Source organism: Suricata suricatta, chromosome 1 (genome assembly GCF_006229205.1).
Source record: "Suricata suricatta isolate VVHF042 chromosome 1, meerkat_22Aug2017_6uvM2_HiC, whole genome shotgun sequence".
Taxonomy (NCBI): domain Eukaryota; kingdom Metazoa; phylum Chordata; class Mammalia; order Carnivora; family Herpestidae; genus Suricata; species Suricata suricatta.
This window is the reverse complement of record NC_043700.1, coordinates 26,167,170-26,184,547: the sequence shown is the minus strand read 5'-3', so window position 1 is coordinate 26,184,547 and position 17,378 is coordinate 26,167,170.

The following is a 17,378-nucleotide window of genomic DNA, read 5'->3' as shown; positions in this document are numbered from 1 at the left end:
CCCAGCCTCTAGAATCAGTCTTGCACCTATGGCTCTCAAGCTGCATGAGGCTCCCTCTGGTCTTCCTCCAGGTCCTCCTCTCGAGGTGAAGAGGTCCTCCCGTCCAGGTGAGGCGTCTGTGTGGCCGAGTGGATGTGCTTTCTTGATGTAGATGGTCCAACTTGGTTAATACTGACTGAATGCTCACTTTTCATAATAAAAATGATTTACTTTTTGGGTAGAGTTCTTACTAGACTCATTTAATGTTAAAATCTGAAAAGAGTCTTCAGTGATCATAACATCTAAATCTCAACTGTATTAGTTAGGAATATTTTGTGTTGTTTTGTTTTGCTTTGTCTTATTTTATTTTATTTCATTTTATTGCCTCCACACACAATGTGGGGCTTGAACTCATGACCCCCAAGATCAAGAATCACATGCTCCACCAACTGAACCAGCCAGGTGCCCCTAGTTAGGCATCTTTTGGTTGCAGGCCACAGAAAATCCAAATCCAACTGGTTTACACAATAAAGGGATTTACTGACTCATATAACTTAAAAAGTCCACAACTATGGTGGTTTTCAGGCAAACCTTGATCCCAGGCTCAGTAATCTCAACAATGGTCCAGTGTATTTTCTCATCTTTCTGTGCCTTCTATACTGCCTGTGAAAACTCAAGGCCCGGTTCTCTGTTGTCATAAGATGATTACCAGCAAATTTCATGGAATTTTACATTCATGTCCAGGTACATAAGAGCATCTGTGTACCTCACTCCCATCAGAAGATGAAAAGTTTCTTTCCTTGTAATCTCTAGCAAATGTCCCCTCATCTTGCGCTTCACTGGCCTAGAGTGGGGTACCTGCCCCACTTTGACCAATCACTGCGGCCCACAGAGTGACCTGATATGGTGATTGGCTTAAGCCAAAATGTATTTCTCCTTTGTGATGGTTAACTTGACTGGCACTTGGGGCTCCCAGATGTTTGGTTAAACATTATTCTGGTTGAGATTAACATATGAATCAGCAGACTGAATAAAGCAGATTCATCTCCCTAATGTAGGTGGGCATCATCCAATCTGTTAGAGGCCTGCCTAGAACAAAAAGTGGGGGAAGGGAGAATTTCCTCTCTACCTGTTTCTGAGCTGGGACATCGGTTTCTTCCTGTATTCGTAATGGAACTCATGCCATCAGCTCTCCTGGTTCTGCAGCTTGTAGACAGCAGACTGTGGGGTTTCTCAGCCTTCATAATCACATGAGCCAGTTCGCTCTCTCTCTCTCTCTCTCTCTCTTTCTCTCTCTCAGTTCTGTTCATCTGGAGAACCCTGACTAATTCACTCCTGGAGCCAAGAGTAGGGTCAGATTTTCCCAAAGGGCCTTGAGAGTTTGAGCAAAGAATGGATGACTGGTGAGAACTGGGATTCTTGGTTAAAAGGAGGGATGAACAAAAACTAGTAGAGAAAAGGAACAAGCATCGCTACACTTGAGCTTATCCTGCTGAGAGTGGCAGAGCCAGGCCCTGTACGTAGCTCTTTACATTCCTTACTGCCTTTGGTTATTTATTGTTTATCATGGGCACTGAGCTAGATGCTGTGAGAAAATAACTCCCCAGAAGAAAATAGAGATTTAGCATGACATGGAAGGCACACACGAATAGCTAGGGAGGAACACAGTGTATAATATACACCATCAAAGAGAAATAAGTAGGGTGCTGTTCCCAGTAGAAAAGCCGCCCTATGTAGCCCCTGGGTGCCGCCTTCCTTAGCAGAGCTGCACACCACATTTTGCACTGTGTGCTGAGAATCCTCAATCCATGAACTGTGGGTTTCACCTACCCCATGCGTTGCACAATCTTTCCTTGAAGTTAACATGTAAGATGAACTAATACGGAGAAAATGTAAATCTCTTATGTCCAGGGCTCTTACAACATTCTTTAGAAGAACTAAAGGCTTAACTGAGTAGTGTATTACTCAAACTTAAGTTTTAAAATGTGCCCTTGAGCCTCCAGGAAATATTCTTGAAATATTTTCCCCTACATGGGATAATGTCTAGTGAGAACCTTTCTTCCTTCCTTAATCCTAAAATAGTTTACTTTGTTCACATCTCTGCTCAAGACCAAAGAAGGGGCATAATTCTTTTGTTTGAATTTAATGGATTGTCGTTTTAAAAATACCTAGCCTGGGGGCGCCTGGGTGGCTTGGTTGGTTACATGTCTGACTCTTGATTGTGGATCAGATCATGATCTCACAGTTCATGGGATTGAGCCTCAAGTTGGGCTCAGTACTACCAGCATAGTGCCTGCTTGGGGTTCTCTCTCTCCCTCTCTCTCTGCCTTTTCCCTGCTCTCTCTCTCTCTCCCCCCCCCTCTCTCTCTCTCTCACACACACACACACACTCTCTTTCTCAAAATAAATAAACATTTAAAAAATACCAACCTGGTGCACAAAGCATAATAGGTCCTGTATAAATGCTTGTTAAGCCTGATTTGATAGCTATAGAATATAATCATACCTGTCTTCTCTTTAAGCAACATCTGATTTCAAAATCTCCCTAGCTAAAGGTTTCATTCCCTTGTACTATTTCAGTGGAAGTTACTTATCTCTTCATTGGGCTCCTTCTCTTAGGCACCTAATATTAACATCTTCGTCAAACATTGCAAACTCAAATTGCAACAGAGGCCAAGCAGGCAAACAAGATAGTAAAGCAGTTATGGTCATCTTTCCATGGGTAATCTAATACCAATCTTGATATGGCACTAATTTTTCAGCATCCCCCCCAAACTGAGATAATTCAACACAATAATGAGAAATTATTAACCTATTGAAAATGTTATGGAGAGATAGGACAGAGCATTTGAATGCCAAGAGCAAAACAACCAAATTCTCCATTTCCCCCAGAAGATCTTCTTCCCTTCCATCTACCTTGCTTTTCTGCCTTCTCTGTCCCACATGGGCTCCGTATGGATATCTCAAGTTCTTTTTTTTCCCCAGACAAGGACAGAACTTGACTATGAGGTGCATGTGCCCATCTTTCTTCAGGCAGATTCCATGCAGGAGCACATTTACCATGCGGAAGGTAGAGACCACAGGGGAAGGACTGCAGCAGGCAGCCCACCTTCTCTTCCCAAAAGTGCGCGTTAGATGTGGAGTGAGTGCTTTGAGTACAGGATGGAAGAAGTATTAAGAAGTTCCAGAGTGGAATTTCTGACTATCTCCAAGTTCTTTGGGGATTAATCATTAAACACTTGACTGATGCAGAGGCAGAGTGGATGGATGCGCTTGCCTCACCGTAGAGGGTGCAGAGTTAACTTCCAAGAGAGGGGCGAAATCAACTGAGGGCCTGAGGTGCACTCACTCTCTGTGGCCTGATATTGTAAGCCAGGTTACTAGGAGATACCCCTTGGCTAAGAGCATCTAAAAATAATGAATAAAAACGTTTTAAGATCTTCATAAAAGCATCACGTTATGGATGAGATGGGCAAGAAATCTCAGGCCCATATCTAAGAGAAAGCAACACTTCAGAGGTAAGCAAAGCACTCTGTGAAGTTTTTTTTTTAATTTTTTTAAATGTTTATCTATTATTGAGACAGAGAAACAGAGCATGAGCGGGGGAGGGCAGAGAGAGAAGGAGACACAAATTCTGAAGCAGGCTCCAGGCTCCGAGCTGTTAGCACAAAGCCTGATGCGGGGCTTGAACCCACAAACTGTGAGATCATGACCTGAGCCAAAGTCGGAAGCTTTACCAACTGAGCCACCCAGGCACCCCCAGGGCACTCTGAGCCACTTTTGTCCTGATGGTATTTGCCAATTTGGCCTGACACTGAGCAGGGGATTTCACAGACTCTTGGTGTGAGAGGGACAGATGCTAGGTCCAGGGTCTTCTAAACAAAAAGGTTTAGCAGAAGCCTTCACATTAAGGGGGACTCTAAATAGTGACACCACCTTTCTGCTTTCACTCCTGCTTTCATTTCCTGAGGAAATTTAACCGGGCCAGAAGGAACAAGGGAGAAAACCAAAATCCACCAGAGAAGTTATAACTACAGAGAGTTACTCCTGTGGATTCAAAAGACTTGAGTGGTCTAAGAAACCTTGAACCCTACATGAGGTTTGAAGCGGTAGTGGGCAGGAGGGACCCACATGCCTAAGAGAAACAAATTCTAATTCTTTACCTTCATCTTAGGCCATAGAACTTCTCCACAAATAATTTCCTTTTCATTTGTTTTAATATTTATTTGTTTACTTATTTATTTAGAGAGCACACACACAGTAGAGGAGGGGCAGAGAGAGAGAGGGAGAGAGAGAATCCCAAGCAGGCTCCACACTATCAGTGCAGAACCTGACATGGGGCTTGATCTCATGAACTGTGAGATCATGACCTGAGCCTAAATCAAGAGTTGGATGCTTAACTGACTGAGCCACCCAGGTGCCTCCACAAATAATTTTCTAAGGGCAGTGAGTAGCACTAAAGGAAATGTTAAAACCAATGAAAATCATGAAGAGCTGCAAAAAGACCCATATAGATGTTAGGTCAGCAGTTATAAGTTACCATAAAAGTGTCAGTGGATTTAAAAAATAACTAACTTTAAGTTTATCAAAATTAAAAACTCAGGGGATAGATTAAACACAATTCAAGAAACAATTAGTGAAACAGCAAAATAATTTTTTCTAACTGCAATACAGAATCAAAACATGAAAAATGGGAAAGAGGGTTTGAGAGACACACAAGATAATGTTAAACAGAAATTCTAGAAAAAGGGAGAGAGAGAATGAGGCAATATTTAATTTCATAATAACTGAACATTTTCAGAACTGCCAAACACTTATGCAGAGGGTTGGGAAACCCATTAAGTCCCAAGCAGGATAAGTAAAACATACTTCAGCATATCATGGTGAAGTTGCAGAAAACTAAAGTGAAAGAGAAAAATATTAAAAGCAGCTAGAAAAAGAGAGAGAGAGAGAAAAGATTGCCTTTAAAGGGATAGCAGCTCAGCTGACAGCAGATTTTCAACAGCAAACAATGGAAGCAAAAAAACAGTGATATAACTTCAGTGCACTGAGAGAACTAATTTGCCAACCTAGAATTTTTCTATCTAGTGAGGGGGAAAAAAGTCTTTCAAGAATAAGGACAAAATAAATATTGCAGGGAAATTAAAAATTGTTAATTCATCATTAACAAGAGCTCCTAAAGGAAATGTTAAAGAAAGTACTTGAGGTAGGAAAAAACCAAAAAGATCCTACATGGAATATTTGAGACACAATGAGTGAAGAGCAAAGCAAATGGGAGACACAAATGAACTCAGACAACATCAAGCTGTAATAAATTTTGGTTGTGTGTTAAAAGTTGACCTAATGGGACATACGACTCGGTTGAGCATCAGACTCTTGATTTTGAGCTCAGGTCATGATTTCACGGTTCAAGAGTTCGAGCTCTGCATCAGGCTCTGTGCTGACAATGCAGAGCTTGCTAGGGATTCTCTCTCTCCCTCTCTCTGTCCCTGTCCCCTGCTCTCTCACAAGCATGTGCTCTCACTCTCTCTCAAAATAAATAAACATTTAAAAACAAGCTGACTTAAAATATATGAACAAAATCTATTTATATGTAGGTAAGGAGGTATGGAATTAGGTATCCTAGGGTTTTTGTATTGTCTGAGAGGAAAGGAAAGATGTTGATTAACTTAGACTTTGGTGGCTTACAGGTACAGATGGGAATTTCTAGGGTAACACCAAAAGAATACAGGCAGAGTGTATAGACCTTCCAAATTAGTGTGTGTTAGAGAGATGGAATAATTCAAGACACCCAGTTAAACCAAAAAAAGGACACACAGTATAAGCATCCAAGATTACGCCATTTCCATCTAGTTTTGAGAGAAGACTGTCTAACTCAAATGATTTTGTCGCACAGAGCTGAGCCCCTTGACTCCAGCTGTACTCATTAGATTCTCTCACAGGAAATTAATACCATGAACAGAGATGACAAGTAAATAGGGCTAAAACACACGAGAGCAGCAGCTCCACGAGGTCCCTGTCCCCTGATCTGTCTCAAGGCCTAGCTGGCCAGCTCTTCCTAGTTGTGAACTCTCCCTCGTGCTGCTTCTTCTTTTTGAAGTTTATATATTTTGAGAGAAACAGAGACAGCATGAGTCGGGGAGGGGCAGAGGGAGAGGGAGAAAGAGAGAATCCCAAGCAGGCTCTGCCCTGTCAGCACAGACCCAGATGCAGGGCTCGAACTCACAAAACCATGAGATTATGACCTGAGCCGAGTCCGAAACTGAGAGTCAGACGATTAATTGACTCAGCCACCCAGGCGCCCCATCCCCTCATGCTTCTAAACATTCTACCATCCATCCCTTCCCCCACATCCTCTTCTTTTTTTCTTACTTAATTGGCCTTGATTCCCTTGAAACAGAAGAAACTTAACTGATGCCAAGAACCATTGTGCCTCATGCCAGAAGTATCTTCACTATTACACAAAAATCCAAATGTTTGGCATAGATGGTGAGTTGTCTTCTTAGCAACGAGAATCTAAAATGCAGCTGGAATCTTTAACTTATATCAAATATGCAAGATGAGGATCCCCAAGATGTAGCCCAGATGGGCCGGGCCTCCCAAGGGGAGCCTCGGCTCTCACTTTACATTCACTCTGAGGCCCTACTCACCACTATGTCATATCCTCCAAAACACAGCTAGTACTACAGCACATTAATAAGAAAATCGGTGTTCTAGTGAGGAATTCTCTGGAGTCTCGGAAAGAGGGGTCACATCCCATATATATCACCAAGCAGAAATGTAATCCATTAGCCCATCACACATTCTCCCTCTTCCTACCAAAGAGCCCACCTCTCCCACTTGCCTCTTTCTCTTCTTTCTTTCCTCCCACCCAACTTTTTTAAAATGTTTATTTATCTTTATTTTATTTTTTTATAAAAAATTTTTTTTAATGTTTTATTTTTGATACAGAGAGAGACAGAGCATGGGAGGGAGAGGGGCAGAGAGAGGAGACACAGAACCGGAAGCAGGCTCCAGGCTCTGAGCTAGCTGTCAGCACAGAGCCTGACGCGGGGCTCGAACCCACGAACGTGAGATCTGACCTGAGCCAAAGTCGGAGACTTAACCTACTAAGCCACCCAGGTGCCCCTTTATTTTTATTTTAGAGAGAGAGAAAGAGAGACAGAGAGTGGGGAAGGGCCAGAGAGAGAGGGAGCCACAGAATCCGAAGCAGGTTCCAGGCTCTGAGCTGCCAGCACAGAGCCCGATGTGGGCACAAGTTTATGACCTGAGCCGAAATCAGATGCTTAACTGAATCACCTAGGCACTCCATCTCCTACCCAATGTTAAAAGTTCTCTTTGTTCTCTTAAGAAAATCAGCCTTTAGCAACACCTGGCTGGCTCAGTTAGTTAGGGTCTGACTCTTGATTTTGGCTCAGGTCATGATCTCATGGTTCATGAGTTTGAGCCCTAAGTTGGGATCTGTGCTGACAGCTCAGGGCCTGCTTGGGATTTTCTGTCTCTGTCTCTCTCTCTGCTCCCTCTCTCAAAAATAAATAAATAAACATTTTTTTTTAAAAAAAAGAAGAAAGTCAGCCTTTAGCCAGTTTGTATATATCATTCAGCAAAAGAACAACTCTGGTAGTTAGCAGAACAGCATATCCCTTGGGAGTGGGGCTCCTGGTTCTTTTTACTACCTTATCCGATGAGTTCTTTCTCAATGAACAGAGTCCCTCAGGGGTAGGCACTCTTTAGCACTCCTAGCACCTTGAATAATGGCCTGGCACAGAAGACTTTTCATAAAGAGTTGTTTAATGAACTTCATACATCTTTGTGCACCCTTGTAGAGCTTAGAAAAAATCAACACATGAAATATGTACTTGGTAAGTGGTCCTTGCATAGAAAAGCCCATCTTCAGGAACATGTCCAAAATGCTTCATGATGAATAATGACCAACATGGCCAAAGGAAGCAAAGAGCAAATCCACAGATGCTGGGAATCAAGGTATAGGATGCTGGTGAAAGTGGAGAGGAAGAAATTGATCAAAGCATAGAGGAATTTGTACAATAATAAAAAGCTATAGATAGGCTTGATGCCATCTTGTTTTTGTTGCTGTTGAGCATCATACACACACACACACACACACACACACGCCTGGACTTTTCATAGACCCATTTTAGTTGGAGGTAAGGCCTATCTAGATTAGAGGCAAGTTTGATTTTAGAGGCCCCTTAAGGACAAATCCATTTCCTGCAAGTATATATTCTAATTGGAATTAGATTGACCAAGTGAAACTATGAAAAGTCCTATTTTAATGAATAGGTAAGAATAAGGCATGGTTAAAACGACAAAAAACCACCCTAAGTGGTGATGGACTTTTTATGGCACCACTGCATGGAGAATGGCTCCAACGGGTAGAGGGAACCAAAGACGCAGAGCATGTGTGCTGCTGAATTCATGTTTCTAGTTCGTTCTAGTAGTCCCCGAGGCCCAGCTGTTTGCCTGTCCTTCCCACTGCTGTGTGATCCGCTGTGAGTGTTTACCTAATAATTTCTCTTTCTGGCCCGAGTTAGCTGTGTTCCTGCCATTTGTGATAAAGGCAACCCGGATAGGCTGACATGGGGTGTCCCTGCTGTGCTGTTGCTAGGAGACTGTTACCCTTAAGCAGCTTACAGTTTTGTTTGTCATCGATAATACAGGGTGGAGAGTTATAAATGTCGCAAGAGGATTCAAGAGCTGTAAGAAAGCAAAGGTGGGAGACATCTCTTCTAGCAGGAGGCTTTAGGGACAACGTTGTCGGTGATGGCTCTTGAGCTAGCCTGTAAGGTAAGCTAAGATTTGGTCATGTGGCAATGAGGGAGAGAAAGCCCTCAAGACAGAAAATAACAGGAGCGAAGATTTAGTGTCAGACAAAATGGAGTATGTATGGAAAACAGCCGTCCCTGACACGTCAAATAATTTAGCAGCAACGGGGAAACCTGAAGATTTTTACGCAAGAGGAGAATGTGGTCTTTGGCATAATAAATCCCGCAGTGGGCTGAGAAGGAGGAAAGAATGGGGTCGTGCAGTTAGGAGCTTAGCGCGGTGTTCCAAGCTGACCACGATAAACGTTCTAATGAGGACAAGGCGGACAGGGAGCGGAAAGACAGTGAGGAAACTCCTTCCTTCAGATAATCTCAATGTTGTCAGTAAAGAAAGACAGATGAGCTGGGTCTCAGGGAGTGGAATAAGAGGCTTGAGGAGCTCTGTGTGGGGTACGAGAAGTCAGAGGTGACTGAAACACTGCCAAGGGCCACCGAGGTCTTCCTAGATGTTAAGTAATAGGAAGTAGGGCGCCTGGGTGGCTCAGTGGGTGAAGTGTCCAACTCATGATCTGTTTGTGAGTTCGAGCCCCACATTGGGCTCCAGGCTGCCGGTGTGGAGGCTGCTCGGGATTCTCTCTCTCCCTCTGTCTCTGCCCCTCTCCCTCTCTCTCTCTCTCAACAGAAATAAATTGTAATTAATTAATTAATTAATAGGAACTAGAAGTAGAGCCAGCAACCAGCCTCCACAGTTGGTGGCCTTGCAGCAGAGGAGAGAAAGTGGAAGGCACAGGTCACCCAGCGCAGGGGGATCCCTTGAAGTTAGTGAAAGAGAAACACGGAAGGAACGCTGCCGGGAGAAGCTTGCGGAAATGCTTGAGGCCAGGAACGGGCCTCCTCCATCCCCCCCAGGGGACTGTGCTGCTTGAACGTGGGACATCTCTGGTCTGGGTGAGGACACAAGTAAAGCCAGGGGGACACTCAGAACACAGTGCGAAGGGAAGTGATAGGATCGTTGGTTCGGAAGGAACAAGGGAAGTGAGATCCTGCGGAGCTGGAAGGAGAATGTCTGGGCTCTGGGGTGTGGGCCTGGCGGGCTCTGTACCATGCTCTCTGTGTCCTGGGGACACAAAATCAGTGGAGATCAAGGTCTCTGGGCCAGAGAAGGCTGAGGAACTGTTAGAAGAGGATATCTAGGGGCGCCTGGGGGCTCAGTCAGTTAAGCGTCTGACTCTTGGTTTCCGGCTCACCTCATGACCCCGCGGTTTTGTGAGTTTGAGCCCTGTGTCGGGTTCTGGGCTGAAAGTGTGGAACCTACTTGGGATTCTCTCTCCCTCTTTCTCTGCCCCTTCCCCACTCACACTATCCCTGTCTCTCTCAAAATAAATAAATAAACTTAAAAAAAAAAAGAGGATATCTATAGATGTTTCTAGAAAGAGGAGGTGGAAGAGTCTAGGACGTGTGCAGGCCATCCTAGACAGGTAGACAGGAAGGACTGGGAAAGGCAGACAGGCGGAATGGTGTGCACTTGCCCAGGGCTCACTGAGATTTGACGAGGAAAGAGTCAAGAAAGAGAACTGAGGAGGAGGGACAAGGAGAGGCATTCGTGGCTTGGAATGGGGAAGGCGGGAGACAGGAGGCATGTGCTGGAAGGCCTTGTGGGGCGGGGAGGGCGGTGTCGGCCTGTCGATAAAGTCAGCTTTTTATTAAGGTGAGGTAGTGAAGGGAGCATCCCAGGAAGGATCTGGGATTTTTTAAAATGTTTTTTAATTTTAATTTTACTTTTTTATTTTTGAGAGAAAGAGAGAGACAGCATGAGCAGGGGAGAGGCAGAGAGAGAGGGAGACACAGAACCTGAAGCAGGCTCCAGGCTCTGAGCTAGCCGTCAGCACAGAGCCCGATGTGGGGCTCAAACCCACGAACCGTGAGATCATGACCTGAGCCGAAGTCAGACGCTCAGCCGACTGAGCCACCCAGGTGCCCCTGAGATGGTTTACTTCAAAGAGCTGCCTGGTCTCACCGGGCGCCCTCAGGAGACCTCAGGCCAAGCTGCGGTGGAACAAGAATGCAGAACGAAGAATGTGTTTTCTTTAGCAAGGTCTCCGTTGAGAACAGTCCTTGGTGAGTTTAACAAAGTGAGAGGTGGCTCCAGACTCACATTGATGACTAGGAAGCAGATACGGGCACATGGATTCTCCCAAAATTATTTTCCAGACTGTTTTCACAAGTGGGTGCATATTTCCCCTCCCGCCTTTGAGACCTGTGTTTGCTTAGCAAATCAAACATGTGTGTACCTATGGGCATACGTGTGCATGTACGTGCACGTGCATGCAATATAACAATGGCTTATTGCACCTTTGCTGCGTCTGGAGATTGCACGTGTCCCCCTTTTTGATCACTGCAGTAGACTGTGAGTAAAAGATTCCAGAGCAAACAGATGCTTCCCTGACTCTCTTAGTCAGTCTGCTGGGAAATGAACAAAAACAACAAAGTAATGTCGGGTGTGACCGGAAGCTGGAAGGGGAAGCAAAGGTTACCTAAGGTCCACCTTAGGAGGTAAGCTCATGTTCCCTTCATGGTGTGTTCTTTCCAAAGCCTCATAACCTGAAGATTATTGCTCCTTTTATCTTCTCCCTGTAGCGTGGGTGTAAGATAACACCACTCCACTCATTTTCAAATCCACATGGCAGTGCTCTAGGGTGACTGCAGCTCCGGGGTCCCAGAGGCAGGGAGTCCTGTGTGGCAAGGGTATAGTTCTACATTTGGGGGGAATGAGGCACAGGGCCCAAAGCTGCAGGCCGAGCCCACGAAGGTGCCTCACTCTTCAGACCCCTCATGGCTTTTGTGCCCCGTGTCACTAATGGAGCAGCAGCACAGTGCCGTGATTAGGACCTCCAGCCCCATCACCCGTTGGGTGTGCGATCTTTGGCACGCTATTTGACTTCTCAGAGCCTTGGTGTTCTTGACTGGATCTCTAGTGTGACGATCATATACTGCACTTGTGACAATTAATGGGCTGGAGTACCTAATTAGCATAATACCTGCCACAGAGTTAGGGAGATGCTAATATCATCATCATAGATTCAGTAAGCGTTCAGCGGGAAACAGGAGGAAGGCAGTGTGCATAGTGTCACCTTGTCCTTGAGTAGTATGAGGAGAGGGCTGTAGACCAGGATCACCAGGACGGCTGGGAGAGTCCAAGTCTGAGGAGAGGGAGAGGAGCCTTACAGACCCCGGCGGGTAGGGGGGAAGGTGCGGACAAAGTGTTCATGTATGCCTGGGCTGTGCTGTGTTTCTGCAGCAAGGTCTCCTGGGGCCTCGCCAACAGTCTGGACTGCAGCGCTGGCATTCTCTAGAATCTAGCTAGACATGCTGGTTCTCAGACACCTAGCCCCCCCGCCCCCCCGAGCCACGGGGATCCGGGCCTGCATTTATAACAAGATGTTCAGGCAATTCACGTGCATGCCGGACTTTGAGAAGCCCTGTCCTTGGGAGCTGCCGGGCTCTACTGACTTGATTTACTTAATCAGCACAACCTCATGTTGCTTCAGGGGAGGGACAGAGAGGAGGTGAGGTCAAAGAAGAAACCAAACCTCTGGACCCTTTCTGGGAAGGGCACCAATACGAAAATAGCGTGGGACAGCCTTTTTTTTTCTTTTTTAATGTTTATTCATTTTTGAGAGACAGGAAGAGACAGCGTACATGGCGGCAGGGCAGAGAGAGAGGGAGACACAGAATCCGAAGCAGGCTCCAGGCTCTGAGCTATCAGCACAGAATGCAATGCGGGGCTTGAACTCATGAACCGCAAGACCATGACCTGAGCTGAGGTAGGATGCTTAACTGACTGAGCCACCCAGGTGCCCCATGGACAGACCTTCTTGAACACCCAGCAGTGCTTTGTGATTTGAGGCCCCAGGAAAGCAGCTGAAACAGCAGGAAAGCAAATGAAAATAGTGACAGGAGCAAAGGCATCAGAACCTAAGTCAGCCCCATACAGGCTGTTTGCAGAGTGTAGGCTGCACTTGGAGATGAGTGTTTTTTTGCGTGCATGTGTGTGTGCGTGCTCATATGTGTATGTGTGTGAACAATCCTCTCCCATAAAACACGTGAGGAAAAATGTCTGCTTGCTTTCAGAAACAGAACCAACGTGTCCGGCATAAAAAGGAAGAGTGTTTTATTAAGACCTTTTCTGAGAGTACAAAAAACTCTCTCCAACGACAGGGAAGCTGTTTTTTCTTTCTTGTGAAATATAACTGGTCTCTGGACCCAGCTCTCTGCTCACCGTGCCCTCGCCCCCAACAGCTTTTCTTTCTGTTGTTATTTTTTTAACAGAGAACACGAGTTTCCAGTTGATAGAGTCCACGCTCGGCTCTTGCACTGAACATTGCACAAGCACACGGGCCTCCGGCTGCCCCTGTAAATAAAGAGGGGCAGGGGACACCGGAGCGTGCCAGCACGTCCTCCCAAATGCCCCTGTGGGCGGTGGGGCCCTTCCTGGAGCCCCAGTCGGGAGGCAAGACGCGCTAGGGCCGCCTGCGCAGGCAGCAGAGACCTCTATCCGCATCAGCACTCCTTCGGAATCCGTCCTGCGTGAGTCAGGAATGTTCTTCAGATAAGGAACTGAACAGAATGCAGGCCCTCAATCAAAGTCACCCAAGGACAGCAGGGATCTTTTATCATGCGGCAGGTCAGGGCAGGCAGGCTTCTGCGACAACTCAGCCAGAGTCCCCAACACGACGACACAGAACAACGCAGAGACTGGACTGCAGAAGAATGTGGCCAGGGCGCTTCCTCCAGGACATCGTTGACCTGGACCTGCAAACAACCACTTATTTCCTTTCCTCGCTCCTTCTATAAGACTGACCCCAAGGGACTGCAGATTACTTAACAGTTATATTTAGCAAGGCATGGAGGCAACTAGCCAGCCCCAGCCAACTGGCCTGCCTGCCTTCCCTCAAGAGGCCAGGATTCCTTTGTCCTCGCCCTCTGCCTCCCCTCCTGCTGGCTGACTCTTAACCCCTTCATGGCTGGAGGATTCCCCAAACATCCAGAACAAATGCCCAGGTCCCCAAATGTCTCTCTTGGCAGCCTGAAATTCCGCCTAGTTCTTTCTAGGACCCTGAGTTGTTTTTTGTTTTTTGTTTTGGTTTTGTTTTTGCCATTCAGTGTTTCCTAATAAAATGATGCAAGGACCCTCGGGAAGGGAAATGACTCAAGCTGTTCTTTTATCAGCTCGCAGACCTAAGAATGGGCACAAGTCATGGCTTTGGAGGCGAGAAGGCTGGCTGGAGACTGAAAGATGACTTCTGGCAAAAACGACAGGACTGATGACTCCCCCGGATATGCTGAAATGGTGCAGAAGGCAGGAAAAAGGGCACAAACCCACGAGGACAAAGTGAGTGGAACGGGGCATGGAAGAGAGGACAGGACTTTGCCTCTGCTGTGAGTAAAGGTCACAGTCGGGGAAACCCTGAACATGGATGTGATCAAAATCTGAGAGAGGGAGGAGGGGGAGCTCACCGGAGGCAGTGGGTGAGGCCCCGGGTTTTCATCCACCATCCTAGAAAGGCAATAGTCCAGATCTAACACGGAAACACGGAGAGATGATCTCTGAGCAGATTTGCGGTTTAGAAACGCAGAGTAAATACCAGAAAAAGAAGAAAAAAAAAACCCTGAAAACACCAGGATTAAGAGCCAAAGGAATGCAGCAAGGACTCTTGCTTTCCTTTCAAATTCTAGAGGTGTTGGGGGTGCCAGGCTGGCTCAACCGGTAGAACATGTGACTTGTGATCTCAGGGTCAGGAGTTTGAGCCCCAGGTTGATTGTAGAGATTACTTAAAGAAGTAAGCATTTTTTTGAAGTCCCAAATTCTACCGGGGTTTAGTTTTTAGACTCTGTGACGTGTGTTTTTTTTTCATGAGAAAAATTAAAATGTAAAACCGTGAGAGAAATGAGATGGAGTAAGAGAATGCCTGGATTTCAAGTTCCTACCCAGGGCTGGCTGGCTGGGGTGTTCCTAACCCTGAGCCACGCAGAGGCTGACTCCACCACACTCTTCAAAGGAGGGCAGAAGGCCCTCCCAGGGTTTTCCCAACGTGTGACTGAGAAGACAGAATTCTCCCGGGTCCTTGTTTGACTTGAAAGGGGGCAAACCTGGAGTGAATCCGCAGGACTGGAAGAGGGCTTGCCAAAGGCCAGTTCTGGCCAAAGAATTTGCATCTTTGCTTCCCAGGGATTTCTGTTTTCCAAGTTCGCTGACGCCACACACCAGGCCCACCTGGCCTTCCAGCTCCCTTCATGACCACACTGAGGGGCTCAGCTGCACCTGCAGGGGCCACCACGGGGCGGATGCGGCAGCGCCTGGTGGGCCCTGGGGGGTAGGGGGGGAAGGGCCAACGCGGCTCCTCCGAGCCTCATCCAGGACCCCATGGCCCCCTGGGCTCTGGTGTCTGAAGATCTTGGTCTGGATGGGCGAGCAGGTCGTTGACTCTGCAAACCCAGCTCCCCCCTTTAGCCCGCTCACTGCTTCTCGTTCTAGCGCAGAAGCGCAGACAACACGGGGCCTGGCAGCTAGGATCCCCAGGCTGTCACTCACAAGCCACCACCCCTCAGCATCATCTCTCTGCCAGGAATGATGCCTAGGAGGAAAACAAATTGCAACACTGCATGAGCAGGACTTACAAAATGCATCAAATGAGATAGTATAAAGAATGTAGCAAAGTCCCCAAGAGTCCGCACTAAAGAAAATATTAGTTATGACTACGATAATAATTATTAGCACCTACTTTGGCCGGGAATTGTGCTAGAAACTGTGATATATCGACACTGTATTTCCTTACCGCAGTACACGCTTCCATCTTCTAATTAATTTTTAAAAGCTTAATAAATCCATTGTTTGATTATAAACAAATCCCTGGATTCCAGAACCCTCAGCTTTGTAATGCATGAGAAATGAAAGAGCCAATGTTGCCCAAACAAGCTGAAAGGAGAGTTGCTAACCTTCCAGAACCCACTCTCTTTGTCCCACAGCTGACTAGACCTTCTGGCTGCCAATGGTTTAAGACTATGCAATATCCTGGGGCGCCTGGGTGGCTCAGTTGGTTAAGTGTCCGGCTTTGGCTCAGGTCATGATCTCATGATTCGTGGGTTTGAGCCCTGCATCAGGCTCTGTGCTGACAGCTCAGAGCCTGGAGCCTGCTGCAGATTCTGTGTCTCCCTCTCTCTCTGACCCTCCCCTGCTCATACTGTCTCTTTCTCTATCTCAAAAATAAATAAAAAAATTTTTAAAAAGACAATGTAATATTCTATTGACCGAACCTGTCACGTTTTTTATAATCATTCCCCAAGAGATGAATGTTTAGATTGTTTCTTACTTTTCAAATTATTTATGATGCTGGATGAACATTTTTGTTCGAAAAGCTTTATTCCATATTTGAGATTATTTCCTGTGTTAGAGTCACTACAGGGAAATATTAATGGGGAATGAGGGCTCTGTGCAGAGCCCAACTCAGGGCTCGAACTCACAAACCATGAGATCATGACCTGAGCTGAAATTAAGAGTTACCACCCCCACCCTCTCCACACCCCCCACCCCTCCTCCGAACCAAAACAGATTCTTAACTATAAAGAACAAACTGATGGTTATCAGAGAGAAGTTAGGTGGAGGAATGAGTGAAATAGGTGGAGGGATTAAGAGTACACTTATCTTTTTAATGTTTATTTATTTTTTGAGAGACAGAGCTTGAGCAGGGGGAGGGGCAGAGAGAAAGGAAGTCACAGAATCCAAAACAGGCCCAGGCTCTGAGCTGCCAGACAAAGCCAGATGCAGGGCTGGAACCCAGGAACTGTGAGATCATGACCCGAGCTGAAGTCTGACACTTAACCCACTAAGCCACCCAGGAACCCCAAGAATTCACTGATCTTGATGAATACTGAGTAATGTGTAGAATTGTAGGATCACTACCCTGTACACCTAAGACTGTACTGACACTGTATGCTAACTGTACTGGAGTTAAAATAAAATTTTAAAAACATTTTTGAAATTTGTCTCAGTATTCCTTTTGTGGGGAATTTACTCTAAAGGTAAATGATTATGGATGTGAACAATTATTTATGTATAATAGTTTTAGTTCTTAGATTTTTAAAACAGATTTTTGTTTACTCATTTATTTTTAAACATTTTAAAAAATGTTTTATTTATTTATTTATTTTTATTTTGAGACAGAGAGAAACAGAGCATGAATAAGGGAGGGGCAGAGAGAGAGGGAGACAGAATCCAACGTAGGCTCCAGGCTCTGAGCTGTCAGCACGGAGCCCAACATGGGGCTCGAACCCACGCACGTGAGATCATGACCTGAACTGAAGTCGGAGGCTTAACAGACTGAGCTGCCTAAACATTTTTTTAATTAAGTAAACTTCACGCCCAATGTGAGGCTTGAGCTTATGACTCAGAGATCAAGAGTTACATGCTCAGGATACCTGGGTGGCTCAGATGGTTAAGCATTTGATTCTTGGCTTTGTCTCAGGTTATGATCTCACAGTTCATGAGTTTAAGCCCTGCATCGGGCTCCACACTGGAGCCTGCTGGGAATCACTTTCTCTGAGCCTCCCCTGCTCGTC